The 20,878-nt window shown below is 41.8% G+C and overlaps 1 protein-coding gene across 1 annotated transcript in view; it reads right to left on the bottom strand.

The window, feature by feature from the left end:
* The window catches only part of PTPRN2 (protein tyrosine phosphatase receptor type N2), a 1,208,901-nt gene that overhangs the window by 139,807 nt on the left and 1,048,216 nt on the right, over nt 1-20,878 (bottom strand). The gene's annotated exons all lie outside the window — the stretch shown is intronic.

Here is a 20,878-nt window from a genome sequence, read left to right as displayed (position 1 = left end):
AATTAACTATAATTTTATCCTGCCAAGATTATTGTTGATTAGCGAATAGCAGTCTTCATAAACACCAAAAAGATATATAAGACTGGAGAAAGAATGAGTGCGGTAAATGGCAGATATCAACTTTGGAAACTTGTTTAGTTAATGTTGGATAGGACAACATTATGAGATCGGTGGAGGTCCAACACCTGGATCCAGCACTGATCAGCTGATATCTACTCATGCAGCGTCCAGATGTAAGTAATGGACATAGTGGAACACTGCAACTCTGTACATTGGTTAGTGTCCACTGCTGAATACTGCCTGTGATTAGTGATAAGCGTAAGTGATCGTTACTCGAGTTTGCCAAGGGTGCTCAGGTGTTTTCCTGTCAAACATGGGCAATCTCTGCACGTTTTGTGACTGTCTAATAGCCACTAAGCAAAGGGACGTGAAGACGTCACTCGAGCACCTACGATACTCAGTGTATATCCGAATACCCTCGGCAAACTCAAGTAACGAGCACTTGCACTCATCACTACACAAAATCTCTAATTCCCTATTTGTAATGTAGGAACTTCTCATGTGAACCTTTCTCCACACGTGTTTCCCTCGTCAAATTCAAACCTTGGACCTAGTGCTGCAAAATTACAGTGCAATGCCAAGAGTTTCTTCTAGACGTCCATCAAAAGTCTATCACCCAGCCAGTCTCGACCCTGTTCTGTACTGATGTGGGACAAGAACCTGGAAACAGCTGTCTACACCTGGGTGTCATTTCTTTGTGGATAAAACGCTGACTAAATATTCTTAGTCATGTTCCAAGCTCTTAACTTTTAGGGTAGCCACTTCCAATAGGTAGCAGTAGAAAGACAGATTTCTTCTTCCTGCAGGAGAGCTATTATGTTTGACTGTTTTTTCAAAGTCGGTCATCTTGTTCTACCTGTTTTAAGATATGACAAGCCGAAAGCAAAGGTAAGAAAAGACACATCTCTGCTTTTATTGGTGTTATGATCTCAACAATACAGAGGTAATAATAATAATGGTAGGGGATAATAAAAAAGTGGTGCCACCCATGACAACCACTCAGGGCACTCTTCATTTGTACCTGTCGTAGCATAATAAGAACTGTAATCTGATTGGTTGCTTTCTGTATTTCTCACAAGAGAAATTGGCCATAAATATTAGCCAGAGACAAATATTATTCTCAGCAAATATAGTCATCGGCATGAGTTTCCGAGTAATGTAAAATGAATTTGTTTTTTATGAAAAACTGCCTTCCAATCCAACCACGAGACCTTTCCTTAGATAATACTCTTGACATAAATTTCTTAGACAAGCAAGGTTATTGTCAGATCATTTTAATGTAAGATACACGGAGGAATGTGACAGGAAAACATGCTAGATTTAAGATACACATTGAGGCCATATCAGGTCCATCTCTTAAATCCTTCTCTTCGCCTTATTTGAACTCTTCATGTCACTGACTGGTGTGCAGATGTGGTGACCTGCAGCAACGCGCAGAAAAGATGTAAGTACTCATTAAATCCATCATTGTAGGTTGTAATGAATTATATATATATATATATATATATATATATATATATATATATATATATACTTAATAAAATACTTTGCCTCCTACTATTGTTTTTGAACTTTAGAATTGACCCCATTCCTCCGTTCTGTTTGTGATGCATGCTTCTACTATTCCTGCTCCCTGCCTCTGTCTCAGAGCCCAAACCCACTCATAATGACACCGAAAATCACAACTTCCTGCTGGCCAACAAAAGCAGCCAAACAAGTTTTGTGATCCACTTTGGATCTTATGGACTGGTTACTCAAAGTCCCCAGCGGGCACAAACAGCAGAGGGATCATCGGGATCTGTGGAAGCGCATGTAGCGCGAAACAGCTGTCATCCTAAGACACCAGGTTCTCCCTGTCCATGTCCATGTCCAAATAAAGACATTTTACAGCATCTGGTTTGGTGAGTGCTGACCACTTTTTTCTTTTGTTTTTGAACAAACAGCAGAGGGCCCCTGTGCCAGAACAATATATGGGCCCTTTGCAGTCCAATAGCTCACAATAATGCACAATTTTATCTATTCAAGTGGTGTAAATGGGCACCCTTACATACAGGACCCCGATGCACTTGCACAAGCTGCCCCAATTATATGTGCGTCTATACTTGAAGAGCAGGGTTGTGGCAGCCTTCTTTTCTTTTTCCCGAAGCAGTAGCCACCTGCCTGGATCTGGCTGTCTAATATAAAGTGTAAAAAAAGCTGCATATTTATATTTTAGTCTGGACTAAGGCTGGCCACACATTTCAGATTATTATAGGGTAAAATGCATATTTGGCCAACAGCTACACTATATGGACAAGAAGTATTGGGACACTCCTCTTTATTACTGAATTCAGGTTTTCATTCGGTCCCATTGCCATAAGTGTATAAAATCAAGCCTTACGTCACCAAGCACAATGCTGAGCGTCGGATGAAGTGGTGTAAAGCATGCCACCAATGGACTCTGGAGCATTTGGAAAAGTGTTCTGCAGAATGTGAAATCATGGTTCTCTATCTGCAGTCTTATAGATGAGTCTGTCTTTTTGCGAACACCAGAAGAACATTATCTGCGAATTGTATTTCTGGGGTTGGACTAACTAGACATTAGTTCCAGAGAGGGGGAGGAAATCTTAATGCTTTAGCAGAAGGTAATTTGGACAATTGTAGTTTCCAACTGCGTCGGAACAGTTATGGAAATGCAAGATCCATAAGGACATGGTTGGGTCAGTTTGGTGTAGAAGAACTTTACTGGCCATACAGAGTCCTGAGCTCAACCCCATCCAACACCTTTGTGATGAACTATAATGGAAATTGAGAGTCCAACATGAATGTCTGACCTCACAAATACTCCTTTGGATGAATAGGCTAAAGACTAGAAGCTATATTAGCTTTAAAGCGGGGACCAACTCCATGTTAATGTCTATGCATTTAGAATGGGATGTCATAAAAGCTCCTGTAGGTGTAATGTGGAGGTGTCCCAATACTTCTGTCCATAGCGCGTATTCCTCACGACCTCCCCAGACACATCATTCACATCGAAATCAGCAGGTTCACCTGACATTAATCTCTAAGAACATTCTCACAACTGACAGAAAAAAAATCTGTGCAGATTTTGTTGCAGATCTATAGCAAAATCTATAAGTATTACAAGCAAATTCCATAGCAGATATTGTTGCAGATTTATTGTGAATCTGCTGCGGATTCCAACCTATGCATTGCTAGATCAAAATCCACAGTGAAAATGCTGCAAATGTAAAAATCTTCACAACAGATCAATTTCCGTAAGGAAATTATCCACAGCGTGTGAATCAGATTTCAGAAATCACTTTTCTGCTACTATAATCCACAGCAGATTTTCAATATCAGAATCTGGATGAAAAAACAACAGCTAATCTGCAATGTGTGAACAAGCCCTTTTGAAAGGAGGAAGGCTGGTGTGAAGAATATTGGAGATATAATTTCATGGCAATCATTTGTATCCTATGTGGGAATATAATACCCCCTTCAGTGTGCAGCTGTGACAGAACACCTAGAATCCCTTCAGTGTGCAGCTAGCAGCAGCAGGAGGGCCAAGCCTCAAAGGCTGTGAGTGACAAATCTCACACTTAAAGCAGCTCAGGGCAGGACAAAGGCTGGCTTTCAATATAGAGTCATGCTGAAGCTGCCAAAGAATATTGTAGAAACATGATTCCATAAGGAGTTATGGAGATACTATACATCCTAGCAGTACATCGTGTATATTTTTGAGATCCCCAGAACATGGCAAATACATGCCTGGGTTTTGACCCATTCTAGCATCCAATGGTATAGAATTACACAGAACATCTAGTAGAAGCCAGGTAGTGAAGACTTGTTTGGTCCCTACGCATAGCAGGGGTTCAGCTGGATCCGATGGTGCCAGAACTGCCGCCCGAGGACCGTACAGAAAGGAGTTATGATGTTTTATAGGTTTTGAAGTTTTTAGCTGCAGAGGCGAGGGGAGGGGATTTGGGTTCCGCCCAGAGGGCAGGAGGGGAGTGACCCAAAGAAGATAAAGGCTAGTGTAAGGCCATGTGGTCACTATCTTTGTTATGCATGAGGTCCACTTCGACAGTGGGGGCCGTGTCAAGTAACATGCTGTAAAGGACCTAGGAGCCATCTGGCAGTCCATGCCCTCTTGCATCCCAGTGCACCCTTGATCTAACATCCCCTGAAGATTGACATATATTCTGCTTATATCTTTTGTTCCACCACTATTGTATTTGCATATCTGACCATTGCATATAGGTAACCATTGTGTTTGTAATGTATTGTCTAGTGTGTCCTTAAGGTGATTAAATATATAATTTAACCTTGGGCTGCTCTTTTATCTCGATCCACAAATCCACAAATCCTTTTCTCGGTTTAATTTTCCATGATATCTGGGCTGGTTTCTGGCCTTATATAATCCTGTTAACAGACTGGGTTTATATCTAACAAGGAACTGGTGGCAGTCATACCGGGCTGGCAGCGCTCTGTTTCACTGGTGCTAGGGAAAGGGGCCTCTCAGCCTTTCAGGGTTGTGAGCGAGTGTAGTGTGAAGTCAGTGACTGCGTGGGCCACATCCTCTCACTCCCCATGCCTCCCTGGTCCCATGTGGACAGGGTGTGTGTGTGTAAAACTGCACCAAGCTGACCTTACGTGTCCCCAGTGGAGGCGGAATGTCACGATGGTAAAAGTGAGGAGACCATACCACGTGATCTTGCTGATGAAATAGTGCCGGTGGGTGGTGAGGGTGGTGCAGGGTCATCACTTGTGGTGGCAGTGGAGGGATTCTTTGTGATCTCTCTGGTGTCATCCTTCACAAGTAGTGGCAACGGTGGGATACTGCGTGATCTCTGATGTCATCTTTCACAGCTGGAGTCTCATACTGCCAGTAGAACAGTTTTACGTAGTCTGATTTGCTCCCTGCTACTCTCCTTTTTTTTTTACTAAAAAGTGGGTCAAGTAAAATAGCACAATTAAAGACGTACTCACACTGAAAGATTATTGTGAACAAGCGCTTTTAAGAATGCCCTCTTTTCACAATAATCTTTTATTGTAAATAGGTTAATGGTCCCCTGATGAATGAGCAAAACACTTGTTCATTGGGTGAAATGATTTTTTGAGCAGCACAAAAGATTATAATGCTCGGCAGCAGATTCTCCTGTGTAAACAGGACTTGTGCAGCCGAGAACTATGGCAGCCTATGAACATTGAACAATTTATTACTGATTATCCAGTACACGTCATTTACTGTGGGCTGCCTGTGTAAACAGGCTATTAAACCATGGATCAGAAAATATTTACTAAATGGCGGTAATTTAGTAGCGGCGGTCGGTCTGTGTAGTGCACTACAATTAAGACAAGTAAAATAAACTTTACTTTTATAGCCTGAAGTCCAACAGAACTAGATGAGGCAGTATGAGATATTTTTTTCAGTCATGCCCTAAACGTAAATTCAAGTACACACAGTATTCATATACACTACTCATCCATAATGCAAGCAGTATGTATTCATGTATACTGGGCGCAAAGTTTTAGTTTAAGGTTGAAAACTTTCATTAAATAATAACGATGAGCGAATTAATTTACTAGGTTCAAGATTCACAAATGTAAATTGATTGGTAAGTCCTTAGCTATTACTAGACGTGGGTGAAGTAATTTGGTAATTTTGAGATTCGGCAGACAGACGCTTTAAGGTTGGCAAGTCAATTCCAAGAGCAAATTAAGTATCTGATTGTGAATGAGAGCATCACTATGAAAAATAATGGGGCTGTAAGAATCTAGTTTTCATTCCGAATGTGAAAATGACAAAATTACAACAAAGCGTAACTAATATGTCAAAAATGTAGAATCTTTTTTTGCAGGTGGCCCAGGTGCTAAGAACCCTATCGATCACTAAAATGTAGGCTTCCAAGACTGAAAATGGGTTCAGTAAATTTCCCATGAGCCCATCTTCAGTCTCTGAGAGTATCCACCTTTCCTTTACAAGTTATGAAAAATCTCCTTGATTTATTCCTACAAGGGCTTGTGCAGACGACCGCATGTTCGGTCCGAATGTGATCATCATCTGACTAAACACCGAATAGCACTCAGACCAAAGTTAGTCTATGGGGTCATGCTCATCTCTGAATTTTTCCTCTGACAGAGTCTGTTGAAGGAAAAAATGTGCAACATGACTGAGTTTGATCTAACTTGGCCATGCCAGTCAATGTGTCCATGGAAAATATCAGACTGTACTCAGGTGGCATAAGAGTGCAGCCCGATTTCTTCCGACTGACAGAATGGAGAAGATGGAGAATTTTTTTTTCTTCATCTTCTCTTCATCTGAGAGGATAAGATCAAACTGTGATCGACCAGATTATCTTGAATGAGAGAATATATCCGGTCGCCTGCACCTGCCCTAAAACACTATAGTTGCAACTATCCAACAACTGTTTATTAGTAGAAGGGCAGAAAAATTGGTTTGAAGTTTAACATTGTGCCATTTTGTTCCCAAAATTATATAACGTGCTGCAATCACTATTATGAAAGTGAGTAAAATAAATAAACTACAAATACGATAAATAAATGACTAGCAATAGCTGCAAATAGAATTGTCCATTTTGCAAACTTTATATCATGTTCAATATCGGAATATCAAAGTACACATTTCTGCATCCTATTACTATTTTTATTTTTTATTACGTGTTATTATTACAACTGTTACATTATTCTCAAGTTGAATGAATCAGGCTATCCTGGTAGAAAATAAAAAAAATCATGAAGTTAGTCCACCTGGCTACAGATTACAGGTGGAGTAGATCTGCAGACCCGAGCTGTGGTCACCCACTTAGAGGCAATGTCCTGACCATTAAACCATTCCTTTGCCTCGTACATTAGATGGAAGATGACAAATGTCAATGGTCCCACTCGTGCTGTTTACAGAATGATGGAAATCTCACTTAGAACACATTCTATTTCCCCGGGCACGTACGCTAAGTGTATGGCTCCGCTGCCAAACATGTTCGGAAATGTCAAGGTCACAGAAATGCAGGACTTCCTACCCTCGGTGAAATGGAATTTATATTGAGGTTCTTGTTTCACATGTATACGCCTGAGTTCGCTTTGGCAGTCAATTACCCATTTAACTATTTAATATATCTTAAGGGCATGGTACCCCATATGGAGGAATCACTACTTTTTCTTCTGTGACACCTTGTTGTAAATTTTTCTTTGCTTGGCTTTTCCAACTATAATACTCCACAGGGCAATGTTAATCACCAAATATAAATGCATCCAACCATTTACGTATGTTCCTAATTGCTTATGGATGAAATACTGCAGGTATAAGTCACTTTTGAGGTTTCAGGAATCTGGTGCAAAAGGGCCCCTGAAATGTCATATATATCTGCACACCAGTATGACATAGGAGAGATGCTCTTTGGTTACTTGCCGTCCTTTGCAATACCTTCCATTTGCTCCATCTAATCGACAAAACGATTCCCATATATAACACTGTCCAATAAGTCTAGGAAATGTTGCTGTATCCTATTAAATTGATAATTTACAAAATCGCATCTGTAAATTAACATCTGAACTGGTTCATGTCCCTTTTGATCCTGCTTTGGCTTACCGGTGGCACAGCACCTTTGTTGCGGGGGATGCATGAGAGCAGTGGTCCTGTTTAATTCCTGGGACTTTCGGTGACGCTAGATCAGGAAGCTATAAGGTTAATTGTCTGGTTTTGATTACTCCTTTCTGAGAGCCCTGGTTGGGGCTGTCTGCTATTGAAACCCCTGGGTTTCTGACTTCCACTGCCAGTCAATTCGCTTAGCTTCCTGGCTTGTGCTCTTGTCCTTGCTTGTGGTGCTTTCCTGATTCCTCTTATTTTCTGACCTCGGTGTGAATTTAACAATGCCCTTGTTTTACAATTCTGTTCCTGATGTGACCTCTTGTCTTTGACCCTGCTTGGTGACCCTTCCTGCCTTTGGTTCACTCCTCTGGACGGCAGCCGTTCTATGGAAACAATCCACTGCACCCCATTGTAAAGCCAGATCCCTCTACAGGTGTTAAAGGGTGAAGGTTGGGGTTCCTCTGGAATCTGCCAGATGGAGTGGCTTATGCCAAGTCTGTCCAAGGCAGCCTTTATTGACCCTGTGGCCTCCGACAGTCATGACACCTGCTGCTTGGGGAATTTTCAGTTTGCAGCATATCAACGTGTGCTGCAGATTTTCAGAGCGGAAATCTGCAGCAGATCTGAAGCATTTTATGCATTTTTTACCACTTTGGATATCTAAACCAGAACTGGAAATACTGAAGACGAAAAAATCTTGGGTTGAGCTCTCGATCTATGAAAACGCCAAACATGAAGCGCCAACTATATAATATCAAAGCACACTACTTTATAAAGGAGCTGGGTATTCATTTTGAGGCTTTTTGGATGATTTTAACATTTTCAATACTTACTTATACTGTGTCGAATTCTTATCCTCAAAGAACAACAGGTCATTGTGGACCTAATATCTCATAGATGATTTAGTAGATGGACGGATAGATAGATGGATGTATGGATGGATAGACAGAGAATTCTAGATAGATAGATTTATTTTAGATACTTCTTTAAAGAGTAACCGTCATTTTAACTTTTATTTCATAAATCAATATTTCACGTGAAAATAAGCAACTTTGTAATAAATGTTATCGGAGAAATCTGCTTCTTTCTCTTACAAAATTCATCAGTCATTATCAAAATTCTCAATTTTGAGGTAAAATCTGTATTCAGTGAGGACACACTGTCCCATTACTGAGATGGTGCTGATGAGATTCTATCTAGAGGAGATAACCCCTTCCAATAAGAAGAATAAGAAGGAAAATGTCAATTAACATTGCCAATGTATAACACCTGGAAACAAAATCTGAGCAAATAACCCATTGGTAAGATGAAGGTTGCTGCTAATGACTTGGCTACCCTTCCATAATAAGGGGCTATCACTGCATTGTGGAAGAGAACAGTCAGTTTACAGTGTAGTAACTAGCAAAACCACTGTACCCCCATGCATATCACAAGCTATCTGCAGGCACAGAACAAGCAGGGAATGTCCGGAGATTTGAACTCAGTCATCTGGTAAATTTTTAATATAAACATAAATAGGCTACACTACTACTAGTTGAATCACACGATCAGTATAAACAGTAGCACAGTGTAAAAGAAATTCGACAAAAGAAGTAAGAAGGTGATAATAGAAAACCATGGTCAGAAAAATGTCTATAATTTAAGAAATTGTCTGGTTTGGAAAAAACATATTCCAAAATATTAGTAGTGCATTTTTATTTAACAGAAGGGAGTTCTTTATTCTAGGATTTCTAACATTTAGTTGGACTAGAGTGGCTTCAAAAAAACGTGCCTAAGTGTGTGGAGGACCAAGCCTATATCCATGCGTTACCATAGGCACCACGTAAGACTTCATACTCCCTACAGTCGCTCTGCAGGGTATATAAACACTAGCTGCAAGGTACAAAAGCTGACTACCAATGATGGCTTGTTGTCCCAATAATGGGACAACTCATTAGCTGAAAACAGATTTTACAGAAATTTTTGTTAGTCTTAATACCTTTTAAATATGTATATAATGTAGAATAAGTGTATTAGATTACTGTCTCCCTCAGTTTCCAGCACCACTCCATTCTTCTTCTTCTGGACCACAACACCTCAACTCAGACTAACCGGCTCACATAGGGGTTTGTGTATGGTCCAGAAGTCTCTTTCTCTATGTAAGTATATGAAGCCTTAGGCCCAGGGCTGGACTGGCCATCTGGCAAATGCCAGAAGAGCCTGTCTGGTGATGGGCTGCCTTGTCTGCTATGTTGTTAGCAGAATCTATGTTCTCAAGACACCCATACTGTTAAGAGTTGTGATGGAGAACAAAGTCGCTGACTCCGTCACTTACCCCAGCAGGCCACAGGTATCACTAGAAATATTGGTCTTGTAGAAAATCTTCCTTTCCTCCCTCCAGGGTAATATTAGTAATATATCCCATCTGGTTCATGGGGACGGGGACAACATGGGCCTGTGTGATTTCAAATGCCACGACTGAATTTCAGCTCCAGTCCGTGCCTGCTTAGGCCGGTGTCACACTTGCAACTGCAATGCGAGAAACTCGAGCGAGTCTTTTGCCTCAATACCTGGCACTGCCAGCGGCGGTTCGGACCGCAGCATTCAGCTGCATAGAAATACATGCAGCCGCATACTCTGGTCCCGAGTGCCGGCGGCAATGCCGGGTATTGAGGCAAAAGTCTCGCGAGAGTTTCTCGCATTACTGTTGCAAGTGTGACACCGGCCTAATTCTGAGTCTAAAAGATTTCCATGAAAAAAGCTGCTACCACTCCACATAATGCAAGCTGTTGTCACATGGGCCAGAAGAGCACTAGAGCCGCGCTGGCAGCTGGATAGGACAGCGGTAGTAATTTAAAGGGAACATGTCACCAGAAAAAAAACACAGCGTTATTAACCTGCCTGGCACCCAAACGTAGCCAAACACAGTGTGGGGAGAAAACTAACCAGTGTCAGTCAGTCCTGGGGGCTTCATTAACAGACCCCGCTCTCTATACACAGAGACAGAGACAGCGTGACTGAAACCAGAACGCTGCCGTGGAGAATAAAGTTAATTTTCTACATACAGAGTTTGGGTGAGTACAGGCGTACTGCTATTAACCCCATATCTGCAGGTTAGTAGCGTTTTTTTCTGGTGACAGGTTCCCTTTAATACACTTACACCATAGCACATACATATATAGAAATATTGGGAGAACTTTTCACTTGCTGGGAGGAGTCAATAGTGGACAATCCCCTTTAAATACAGTATTAGAATGCATTGTACCCTTTCACCACATTTTAGGGCTTTGTAGCACACCTATGAGTACTTTCAACATTTGCCCAATATTCTAGCCAAAAATATCAAATGCTTCCTTTAATGTACAATTTGGAAACTTTTATTTAGATTTTTTAAGATTTTACTCATACTCAGAATTATAGTTATTTCATTACATTTTAAAATCCTAAAATTAAAAATGAGTAAAAAGCAGCATTGCCAATCTGATTTTTGTGTGTGTGTATTCTACGCTGCACTTCTGGTCGATACGATATACCATAGGCAGCATTACTAAAGCGCTGGTTAATGGCTTTCCCGTGTTGCAGTAGGTGCTACGTGATGGAGTGCTTACTTAAAACACCTTCGGAGCACATTGCCTTGAGCACCCTTACAGTGTCCAGTAATTATAGCAGCCAGTAATTAGATTTCGTTTTTTTCCAATTTTCAGGGTATACCTTTTGACTTTATGATTGATTCATAGCTGAATATAACTCCACGGCCGTGCAGCTTTATGCCCCAGAATCAATTAGCCTAACATAATAAAATGTGGCTGGGACTCTGCGTGATGCTGCTTCCGTCTCTTGGCCACCAGTCATCGAGTGCAGCTCGGGAACACACTGCAGCAGCGTTTTGATTCCCAGCGTGAAGCCCACCACTCCTGCTGTTAGAGCTATGTACCCAATGCTAATACAGGCTGCGGATGCCATCACAGGTGGACGGGGGTCTGCTTCCTATATGCTTCCATTCTAATAACCTCTTTATATGAAGGAAGATTATTTATGTTTTATTTAAATTTTTTATTTTTTTTTTGCACCGCAGCTCCTGTCGAATACAAAGCCTAGATTAGCAAATGCAATAGTTCTCGTGAAATAATCTTCCTTCGAGGCGCGGACACTTTATAATTTATGATAAAAAAATGTGACGTTTAGATTAGTGTGAATTCTGAGTTATCGTGTAATAGTAAATGAGTTTCCTGCAATATTCAGCGCATTAAAAGGACATCTTACTAAAAATGTCTTGGGAGTCACTGTGGATCTCTGTGACATGTCCAAGATCTGTGCCACAAGTCCCCGGTGACTGCGAATAGCAATATCATTGATGTAATCACTTGTAAATCAATGTGGAGCTTTTGTATTGAACTTTTTTTGGGATTTTGTACCATAATACATATAATAGATACAAAAATGGCAGTAGCACCAGAAGGCTATTATATGTCCCTGCAGTCTCATCAGCAAATAAATGGGGTTCATGCAGAAGTAGAAGTGGCAGATGGGTCCCGGACCATAAGCCAATGTGCACACGTTGCGGATTTGGGCCCTTCGGATTTGCAGCAGTTTTCCATGCATTGTACAGTACCATGTAAACCTATGGGAAACCAAATCCGCATTGCCCATGCTGCAGAAAATACTCAGCGGAAACGATGCGGTTTATTTTCCGCAGCATGTCAATTCTTTGTGCGGATTCCGCAGCATTTTACACCTGTTCCTCAATAGGAATCCGCAGGTGTAAAATCACAGGAAATCCGTGGTAAATCCGAGAGTAATCCGCAGGTAAAGCACAGTGCCTTTTACCTGCGGATTTTTCAAAAACTGAGCGGAAAAATCCGCACAGAAATCCGCAACGTGGGCACATAGCCTAAAGGGGTATATCCTTATCCCCCGGCTGCAATTTGTGTTAAAAAAAACAAAAAACAAACTGACGTTTACTTTCCCCTCCTCAGTCTCTGCTGTGGCTCCATTTGTCAATTATTATCTGATGTCATGCTAACAGTGCTGCAGACAATCACTGAGCTCAGCGCCACTGATCTCACTGATTGGTTGCAGCGTTGTCGATGTGATGTCATAAAATAACAGACAACGGGAGCAGCAGCAGAGACACAGCGTTGGACCAGGGAAAGGAGGCAAAAAGTGTCAAATAACTTGTCAAATAGCATGGCAGGAGAGGGATATGTTGTAGTTTTTGCATTCAGGGATGAGGAGCTACAAATTAGGCTTATAAATATCATCAAATAGAGGGAAGTTTGGGAACAATTAGTAGATACAATGAAGAGTGGGGGTGGGGAGGGGGTTCAGATCAGTGTTCTTCATCCTGTTAGAGGGACATTGCCATCTTGGCCAGTAATGGAATATTCTCCTGTTTGCGCAGCAATTATTTTTTTTATTGCTCATAGAAGTGAATGGAGAGATCCATGCATGTACAGATCTAGTAAAGAGGATCATGACTCAGAAAACACAGCACTGGCATATCATGGCACTAAAAGAAAGTGTATTTTGACACCTAACTTGACATTGGTTTGTGCAATGTTATGTTTAAGTGAGATACCCTTCTATAACAAGTTATCAGGATTCTTCTTTGTGAGTCATCGTAGTCTGCAGAAGTAGCTTTTTGCTATGTAATCTGAGAGCAGCATGATGTAATTGCTGAGAGCCTGATTCCAGTGATGTGTTACTTAATGGGCTGTGTGTGTTGCTGTTTCAGTTAAATCGGTGTTTTATCAGCAGGAGATTATCACTACAGGACTAGGTGTCTCATGCTTCCTGGTCCACTGCTGTGTGTAACCACACCCCCATCACTGATTGGCAGCTTTCTGCCTATGTACAGTGTACACAGAAAACTGCCAATCAGGGGGGTGTGGGTGGGGTTATCCAGGGCTCAGCATTCTGGGAAATGACAGCATGCTGACCAGCAAGTGACACATCATTGGAATCAGGATCTCAACCCCTACATCAGCCTGCTCTCAGCTTATGTAGCATAAATATTGTGACAGATTCCCTTTAAAGAACGTTGAAAAATCTAAATGTAAAGGAGGTAGAAGATGCCAAAACCTTATACATTCTTACGAGGAGAATAACCTTCGGCACTCAACAAGTCCACAATTTTTTCTCTCAGAAAGGATGGACTTATTAGTAGGCAGCCGGCAACAAAATAACAGCTAATAGCAAGGAGAAGATAGTGACTGAGGCACTGGGATATGGAGTTCACAAAACGTGTTTCTTGATGTTGTTTCCAACTTTTTATTTCTCTGCTGGAACTTTAATGAAATCTTCTATTTCAGTGCCCACTAGTAGACCACAGTGACTAACTTTATTTTTTAGTAAATGCAGCTCAAAATGACTACTACTGGGACAAGATCATTGTCCAAAAAAATCCACTTTCGATAAAACCAAACTATCTGAAAAATTATTGGAAATCCACAACTAATAGGATATGTTCACACACGTTGTTTGTTGCAGAGTTTTTTTTAATGCAAATAGGAGCTGCATTTTACAGCACCTGCACAAGCTATGAGAGTTCAGAAATTTCGTGTGTCACACCCCAGGTAACCGGTTGTTACAGTGATGTTGCCTTCCCTTCGGGGAGGGTAATATCATGCTTGGAGGCAATGGAGTTCTCTTTAAGTCACCCACACACAACACATTCCAAATCCAGGCCAGAAGGGGGAGCTCAGGACCCGGATTCAGGGGAGCTTCCCTGAGCTATAGGCTTTCTGGTCTGGAAGAGGAGTTAGAGAGTTGGTCCAGGAAGACCAAGGAGAGCAGACATCTAGGAGAGATGCAGAGCAGACAGCAGAGCTGTCAGCCAGGATTGAGCTGCAGCTCCAGGAAGGACAGATAACCTGAGGGTTTGAATGTGGTGGAGCTACAGAGGAAAGGAGCAGAGGAGAAACAAAGGGCTCAGAGGGGAACTGCGACCGGGCACCCTCAGAACCAGAGAAAAGCAACCGGGCACCGGGAGCCCGAGGCTTTAGTGGGACTCTAGGACACTTAGCAGAACCGGAGGGCTAAGAACTTTAAGTGATTGGCCCGCACCATGCCTGAGACGCAGCAGCACCTGAAGAGTCTGGGTCATGATAGAGACCCTGTAAAACGGCTCAAGCTGCCCATCATGCAGGTACCTGTTCCAGGACAGGGGAAAAGAGGACTTTGCCAGTAAGCTTCAGGCAGCAGGGACCTCATACAACAGTGCAAGGAGGAAAGGCTCACGGCCCTCAACTGGGAAGGAGATTCGCCCATTGCCTCCTCTCCGGCCGGACCACAGGACAGCTGTACCTGGTACCGTGGACTGCGGACTACTACCACCAGTAAACCAGGTAAAGACTTTACAACACTGTGTCCTCCAGTTATTTACCAGCAAACTATCATCCCACCCATACACCTTGGGAGCCCTGGGGACCCCGCGTCACCATCCAGCCGCCATGCCATCACCTCAGAGGACTCCTTTAAGCGGCGTCGGTCCCTAATGACCGAGAACCTCAGGTGGCATCACGAACAATAGACTTTATTCACAATTCCCCTTAAAAGACCTTTTCTCCCTTTAATTTGGCGCCCAGTGCTACGGACCGGGTCGCAGCCACAGTGACATCCCCTTAAAGATCGGACCCAGTACCGAGAACCCCACTGCCCAAGCGGGCGACTGACATGCACCCTTTTTTTTTGCTAACCGACTTTGGGAAATGCAGTGTTTTTGCAAAATTATTTCACCCATAGAAAGCAATGAAAAAGTGCAAAAATGATGCGAAAAAGGTTTCTCTACAATTTTACAGCATTTTTGGTGAATAAAACTAATTTTATGGAACATGTACTATACACACATCATACGTGTTTCTTAAAAAAACAAAAAAGCAAAAACGTACCTAAAAACAGTGCAACAATCTGGGTTTTGAACTCAACGTTTTTCCTACCAAGTGAGCAGGTTTGCAGAGAAAAATGCTGCTTCTGAACATAGCCATATTTTTAGCTCACATAGGACTTTGATCAAGGTGTGCTGAATTCTGCTCTAGACGACTAACTAACTTCCCAGAAAGCAAATTCTAGAGATGGTTTTCCAGAAAAGAGGTGATTTTTTTAAATAATTCCTATTTGACAGCTCATTATTTTTTCGCAAAATTCACAAACAAAATATTTCCTATTATATTAAGGAGAGGGGTTTGGCGCTTCTTAGGCTTCTTTTACACTTAAGGTGTTTTTTGCAGCCCTTGCGGATCATCGTTTTTTGGGTTCCCAAAAACGGAAGTCACGGTGCACCGCAATAATAACCTTCCGTTGTTTTTGCTGCCCCATTGATTTTCAATGAGGGCCTTGTTCGTAAGCCATGAAAAAGATCGAGCAGGCTCGATCTTTTTTAACGGCCATAAATACGGCCCTCACGGCCTTACGGCGCACCGTGAAATTATTGCGACCCTTTTTTGCAGCCCCATAGAAATTTCTTGGGGCTGCAAAAAAGGGCCGCAAAATCACGGCAAGTGTGAAAGAAGCCATAGGGAGGGAAGCTGTGTCTGGAGTTTTATTAGCAGTGCTTCATGGGAAAGAATATATATGCAGATTAGCTCTCTCCCAGAAGGAAAGAAAACAATCTCGATACCAATAGGTGGCTGTAGCTATATAGTTTTCTTTCCTTCTGGGAGAAAGTCAATCTACACACACATTCAATTATCTCCAAGGAAAATAAAATAATATGTTGTTTGCAAATGTGAAAGAACTCAAGCAAACTCTCAGGAAAAAATAATACTAATAAAATATATATATATACAGGGGTGTAACTATAACAGGTGCAGGGGTTGCAATCGCATCTGGGCCCTGGAGCCTAGGGGACCCTAAAAATGTCTTTGGCCTATAGAAAAAGACTATTGCTATTAAAGATTTAAAATATTTGGGGGCCCCATTGGAGCTTTCTCATCGGGGCCCATGAGTTTCAAGTTACGCCACTGTATATACTGTATATATACAGTATATATAGAATATAATTTAACATAAAAGGTAGAGCAAAGCAACACATGAAGCTCTGCCAAGATTTGAACATCTCATGTGTACATCATTATTATAAAAAAAAAGGAAATAAGTGCAACCTGCAACCAAGTGACAGCCCGACTGAGCGATAGCCCGCAGTGATCTAAAAAAGACAGATAATTAATAAGAGCAACCAAGTGACAGCCCACAGTCGAAAAAGTAAATTGTCCTAGCTATCAACAGTGCGAAGAAAGCTTTCTGAAAAAGACTTGAATGGAGATAGCCAGATCCAATGGCACTGCCACCTTTCAATTCACTCTCTGCTTGGATGTTGGTACTCTCTTAACTGGCAACCTCACACAACTCCCATTAAACATTGATATCATAAGTGTATGGATAAAATCTTTTACTGAATGCAAGGAAGGCAAAGTAAATTTCCTCATAAATCCCAATCTATTAATGCCATGATCTATATTATTTTCTAATATACTTGCATTAAAAATTCCCTATCCATCTCAAATTATACTATCTAACTTCTTTTCTATTTTTTTCCCCATTCCCTTTTTAATAATGCTTCGTTTGAGAAACCCACTGCATGCTGGGAAACTCAAATGAAGCATCATCAGCAGGCAGAGCTGCAGCCTATACCCCTCCAGGAAACAAAGCATCATCAGTGAGGCTCATTTCAGGGTCAATGTGTGTCAATGTGCACAATGACAGCGCGCTCTGTTGTCGGCTCAGATCAGCAGTAACAAGCCAGCAACAGAGTGGTGTCAGAATACCTGGCGTCCAGAGACCAGTGGTGTCACTTGCAGACTTGCAGGGGCGGGTCTGGTCTCTGCACGCTGGGTATTCTGACACCGCTCTGTTGCTGGCTTTTTACTACTGAACTGAGCCGGTGAGAGAGCGCACTGTCATTGTGCACATCAAACAGTGCACATCTTGGAGGGAGTAGCCCAGCCCATGAAACGAGCATCATTGATTGCCCTTCATTTCAGGGAGTGGGTAAGGGCCACGGCTGTGACAGTAGCTTCCGCCAACTGATGATGCCCAAACTAAGCATCATCAAAAAGGAAGTAGAGAAAAAAATAGAAATGCAGTTAGATAGAGTAGTGAGGGAAGGATAGGCAATTTTTAATGCAAGTATATTAGAAAATAGTTTAGATTATGACACTTAATAGACAGAGATTGAGGAAGAAAATTACTTTGGCCTTCGGATCACCTTTTTAAATCCTGTTCACACCTCATTTCTTTACTTTTGGCCTCTACTAAATGTCCCTGACATACAAACTAAACTGTGGTGCTAAACTGTCAGACAGAGGTCAAAAGCGTGTCCAAGACTCCATATACTCCAGTATAGTGCACATCATAGTTTTTTTTAACATTGGAGGAAATTGGGGGACTATCTCCACAGTATGGCATCAATTGAACATATGATTTAATTAACGTTTCATGTCGTCTCCATTAAAAGATGCCACTGTAGCCTGAGCACGATGGATACTGAGCTGCATTTATAATTCTGCAGGTATGAGAGCTAGAATCCCCCCTAGAACGTCAGAGCAGATCTTTCTCTGGTGCGCTGCTTTCTCTGAAATGTCCACTGTACACGGGGCAATGTTCATGTGAATATAGGCGCCCAGCTAAGCTGTGAACTGTGAAAGCACATATGGACTATAATGGGGTCTGCACAGCAGTAAGTGGAGGATAAGTAATGCCTTGTATTTACATTGTTATCCAAACTTTCTCACTTGCAGTTTGATTGACAACCAATGCACTGAATAGACTACCTGTCCATAGCAGACTACCTGTCCCGTTCTATCCACAGGAAAACTAACGCTCCCAGCATGCCTTTATGTCTCTGCAAAGCAAAACACTTTATAAAATTGTATCTCCAGATTATAATTTCCAACCTGTGGCTGTTGGCACACGCCGATGTGTGTAGTTTTGTCCAGGGCTGGAGCCCACTGCTTTACATTATCAACTCCTCCACTGTATATCTGATACTATGCCCACAGGACGCTTATACTTCCTATAATGGACCCACGATTCCCCCCAGGATTTTACTGTAAGGGACATTAATGATTTCTGTACATCCCGTGTATAGTACGGTGGGTATGCCCGTCTCTCATTCCCCGTAGTCCTCATAGATATACATGAAGTATATGGGAAGTCTCTATAACAACGTCCTATGTGCAAATTTGGTGTTATCCGCAGTAAATCGCCCAGCAGACACCCACTACACCAGTTGTGCGTCCTCCTGATAGACTGATAGGAAACAGACCATCTGTGCTACTTTCCAAGCTGAATTTTTCACCATCATGAGACCCATCTGAATTTCTAAATGTCTCTCGTCTGCTGTGGGCACATTGCCTCTCCTTGTCGTGCTGATCTGTAACCAATGGCCTATTATGTAAGACTTTTATGCTCCCACAAGGGATTAATGATCAATCTCCATTTCTTATCTATTTATCAAAATAATCAGCAATATGAAATAAAGTCACATTTTACATTAGTGTCTGTCGGTGCCTGATCCACTTCTGTCCATGGTACTCCTGTTACCTCTATTAGGCCCTGTATCATATATCTGTATGGCACGGATCCTTAAAGGCGCTGTCCACACCTTTTGGTTAGGGTCACAGAACAGTATAAAAAAAATCGGTCCAATTTTCATCCAGAAAAGTGGTATAATTTATTTTCCTCCCTTGTCATCCGTATACCAATCAGTGTTTTTGCTCAGCAGCTATAAATCATTTACAGGACCATTAACAGCTTCTTATGTTATAGAATTGAAATGTATCTGTAAAAACTGGATGCTTTACTGTAGCTTCGTATGGCATCCGATTTTTTTCTCACGCCCGTCCGATTTCAGAGTGAAATCACAGCATGATGGGATACACCATATGGTGGGGCATGGAGTGTTAACTGGTTCCTAATGCATAGTCAAAGGGACTATACGTGTCTGTTCCAGCTGATATACTAGTGTTTCCCTAAAAATGGTTTAGGACAGGCCTTTGTCAGACTATTTGTCCAAAGTTTACATACCCGGCAGAATTTTTGCTTTCTTGGCCATTTTTCAGAGAATATGAATGATAACACCAAAACGTTTTCTCCACTCATGGTTAGTGGTTGGGTGCAGCCATTTATTGTCAAACTACTGTGTTTTCCCTTTTTAAAAAATAATGACAACCCAAAACATCCAATAGACTCTGATCAAAATTTCACATACCCTGGTGATTTTGGCCTCATAACATGCACAGAAGTTGACACAAATGGGTTTGAATGGCTACTAAAGGTAACATCCTCACCTGTGACCTGTTTGCTTGTAATTAGTGTGTGTGCATAAAAGCTGAGTGAGTTTCTGAAATCCAGACAGACTCTTGCATCTTTCATCCAGCCACTGACGTTTCTGGATTGTGAGTCATGGGGAAAGCAAAAGAATTGTCAACAGATCTACAGGGAAGAGGTAGTTGAACTGTATAAAACAGGAAAGGGATACAAAAAGATTTCCAAGGAATTGATAATGCAAATCAGAAGCGTTCAAACTGTGATTAACAAATGGAAAATCTGGGGCTCTGTAAAAACAAAACCACAGTCAGGTAGACCAACAAAAATTTTGTCCACAACTTCCAGGAAACTTGTTCGGGATGCAAAGAAAAACCCATAAATAACATCAGCTGAAATACAGGACTCCCTGAAAACTAGCGGTGTGGCTGTTTCAAGATGCCCAATAAGGAGGCACTTGAAGAAAAATGGTCTGCATGGTCGAGTAGCCCGAAGAAAGCCATTACTGCGCAAATGCCACAAAGTATCTCACCTGCAATACACAAAACAGCACAGAGACAAGCCTCAAAACTTCTGGAACAAGGTAATTTGAAGCGATGAGACCAAAATTGAACTTTTTGGCCACAATCATAAACGTTACATTTGGAGAGAGGTCAACAAGGCCTATGATGAAAGGGACACCATTCTTACTGTAAAGCACGGAGGTGGATCGCTGATGTTTTGGGGATGTGTGAGCTACAAAAGCAGAGGAAACTTGGTCAAAGTTGAAGGAAAGATGAATGCAGCACGTTATCAGCAAATACTGGAGGCAATTTTGCACTCATCAGCCTGGAAATTGCGCATGGGACATACCTGAACGTTCCAACATGACAACGATCCAAAACACAAGGCCAAGATGACCTGTCATTGACTACAGCAGAAGAAAGTCAAGGTTCTGGAGTGGCCATCTCAGTCTCCTGATCTCAATATCATTGAGCCACTCTG

This window comes from Ranitomeya variabilis, chromosome 6 (genome assembly GCF_051348905.1).
Source record: "Ranitomeya variabilis isolate aRanVar5 chromosome 6, aRanVar5.hap1, whole genome shotgun sequence".
Taxonomy (NCBI): domain Eukaryota; kingdom Metazoa; phylum Chordata; class Amphibia; order Anura; family Dendrobatidae; genus Ranitomeya; species Ranitomeya variabilis.
Note: the sequence above shows the minus strand (reverse complement) of the source record. Positions and strands in the feature narration are given on the sequence as shown.